Source organism: Ailuropoda melanoleuca, unplaced genomic scaffold (assembly GCF_002007445.2).
Source record: "Ailuropoda melanoleuca isolate Jingjing unplaced genomic scaffold, ASM200744v2 unplaced-scaffold9814, whole genome shotgun sequence".
NCBI classification, from domain to species: Eukaryota; Metazoa; Chordata; class Mammalia; order Carnivora; family Ursidae; genus Ailuropoda; species Ailuropoda melanoleuca.
The window spans coordinates 555,056-558,321 of record NW_023255341.1 but is presented as its reverse complement, the minus strand read 5'-3'; the positions used below and the strand labels follow the sequence as shown (position 1 = coordinate 558,321).

The window sequence follows — 3,266 nt, the reverse complement described above, 5'->3', positions numbered from 1 at the left end:
GGGCTCGATCCCATAACACCGGGATCACGCCCTGAGCCGAAGGCAGACGCTTAACCACTATGCCACCCAGGCGCCCCCAAGTCTATTTTTGAAAAGGGTAAGCCTTCATTCTCCAAATACAGGTTTACCTATTGATTGAACATCCCTTCTGTCTATATTCCATATCTGTTTCCTCCTTAATAATTACAAGCCTATGTTTCTCAGGCTAATAGCTCACACAGGGACAGTCAAACTCTAGTCACTGCTACTTTGAAAATGATTATTGTTATATAAATAAAAATGGCTGCAATAACATAAGTTGTGCTTTTTCTGGGTGCTTATTATTTTTGTTTTATTTTCCTCATCCTTTGAGCAGGCTAATGTGTACAAGCTTGTTATTGATTCCTATTGAGTCTTCTTTCCCATCTTGCAAGATGGCAGGTGAAAAAGCTGAGAAGCCAGATACTAAGAAGAAGAAACCTGAAGCCAAGAAGGCTATGCTGGTGGCAAGGTTAAGGAGAGTAACCTCAAGGCTAAAGTGCCAATGAAGGGGACTCCCCACTGCAGCAGAAACCCTGTGTAGTCAGGGTAATTGGCAAATAATCCCCATCAGCTATGTATTCCAGAAAGGCCATGTACAAGAGGAAGTATTCAACAGATAAATCCAGGGTTGAAAAGAAGAAAGAGAAGGTTCTTGCTACTGTCACAAAACCAGTTGGTTGTGACAAGAATGGCATCAGAGTAGCTAAACTTCACAAAATACCTATGTATTATCCTACTGAAGATGTGCTGTGAAAACTGTTGAGCCATGGTGAAAAACTTTTCAGTCAGCATGTGAGAAAACTTCCAACTAGCCTCACTCCTGGCCATTTTGATCATCCTCACTGGGTGTCACAAAGGCAAGATGGTGGTTTTCCTGAAGCAGCTGAGCAGTGGCTTACTACTTGTGACTAGACGTTGGCCCTCAGTTGAGTTCCTCTACGTAGAACACCCCCAAATTTTGTCATTGCCACCTCCATCACAATTGATACCAGCAATGTGAAAATCCCAAAATATCTCACTGATGCTTATTTCAAGAAGAAGGGGCTTTGTAAACTCAGACACCAGGAAGGTGAGATCTTCAACACTGAGGAGAAATATGAGATTACAGAGCAGCATAAGGTTGATCAGAAAGCTGTGGATTCACAAATTCTGCCTATAATCAAAGCTGTTCCTCAGCTTCAGGGCTACCTCTGCTCTGTGTTTTCTCCCACAAATGGAATTTATCTTCACAAATTGGTGTTCTAAATGTCTTACAGGGAACCAAAATATGTATAGAGCCACAAAAGGCCCCAAATAGCCAAAGCAATTCTGAAAAAGGAAAACAAAACTGGAGGCATCACAATTCCAGACTACAAGTTGTACTACAAAGCTGTAATCATTAATTCATTAATACAGTATGGTACTGGCAAAAAACACATAGATCAATGGAACAGAATAAAAAACCCAGAAATGGACCCACAACTATATGACCAACTAATCTTCAACAAAGTATAAAAGAATATCCAATGGGAAACAGTCACTTCAACAAATGGTGTTGGGAAAACTTGAGAGCAACATGCAGAAGACTGAAACTGAACCACTTTATTACACCATACACAGAAAGAAATTCAAAATGGATGACAGACCTAAATGTGAGACAAGAAACCATCAAAATCCTAGAGGAGAACAGAGGCACAAACCTCTTTGACCTCAACTGTAGCAACTTCTTACTAGACACGTCTCCAGAGGCAAGGGAAACAAAAGCAAAAATGAGCTATTGGGACTTCATCAAGATAAAAAGCTTCTGCACAGTGAAGAAACAATCAACAAAACTAAAAGGCAGCCTATGGAATAGGAGAAGATAGTTACAAATGGCATATCTGATAAAGGGTTTGTATCCAAAATCTATAAAGAACTTATCAAACTCAACACCCAAAAAACAAATAATCCAGCTAAGAAATGGGCAGAAGACACGAATAGACACTTTTCCAAATAAGACATCTAGATGATTAACAGACACATGAAAAGATGCTCAACATCACTCGTCATCAGAGAAATACAAATTAAAACCACGATGAGATACCACCCCACACTGTCAGAATGGCTAAAAATAACAACACAAGAAACAGCAGGTGTTGGTGAGGATGTGGAGAAAGGGGAACACTTGTGAAGTGTTAGGGAAAGCAAAATGGTGCAGCCACTCTGGAGAACAGTATGGAGGTTCCTCAAAATGTTCAAAATAGAACTACTGTACAATCTAACAATTGTACTACTAGGTATTTACCGAAAGGATACAAAAATACAGATTCAAAGGAGTACATGCATCTTGATGTTTATAGCACCATTATCAACAATAGTCAAACTAGAGAGACTCCAAATGTCTATCAACTGATATATGGATAACGAAGATGTGATACACACACACACATGCACACACACACACACACACACACACACACACACACGCACAATGGAATATTACTCAGCCAACAAAAATGAAATCTTGCCATTTGCAATGACATGGATGGAGCTAAAGTGTATTATGCTAAGTGAAGTAGTTGGAGAAAGACAAACACCATATGATCTCATTCATATGTGGAATTTAAGAAAGAAACAGATAAACATGGGGGACGGGGAGAAAGAAAAAAGAGAGAGGGAAACAAACCATAAGAGACTCTAAACAATAGAGAACAAACTGAGGGTTGTTGGAGGGAGGTGGGTGGGAGATGGGCTAGATGGGTTATGGATATTAAAGATGAATCACTGAATTCTACTCCAGAAACCAATATTGCACTGTATGTTAACTAAAATTTAAAATAAATAAATTAATTTTTTTCAAAGAACCTAATTAAATAACTGACCCATTAAAAATATTGATTCCTAAAAAAAATATTTTAAAATATTGATTCTTATCATTGCAAATGTCAGGATTGGTAGGAGTGGTCTCCATGAGGAAAATGAAAGTGATGGTAAATTGTTGCACATATTTATTGACTTCCAGTTAATTACATAATGCCACATAGCCACATTTCAGCTATGCTGCAGGGATAAAGACCTGAGTACATGATTATAGTATTATTGAGAAAGATGCCAGTCTTAAGGGTAAGATCAGAATTTTTTCCCCAAAAAATATATTTATGGGAAGCTTAGGCCTAACGGTGAGCTATTCACATAGTCTGGAATCTGGAAGCAAAGAGAGGCTATCAATTTGACCCTCTACCTGAACCCTTGACTTTTCTCTTCTCTCAGTGTTTGGGACACCCATC

General features: G+C 38.8%; 1 pseudogene; it reads left to right on the top strand.

Moving 5' to 3' along the window:
• Positions 1-413: 413 nt before the first annotated feature.
• LOC100480532 lies at positions 414-1,266 on the top strand (annotated as a pseudogene).
• The last annotated feature ends 2,000 nt before the right edge of the window (positions 1,267-3,266 follow it).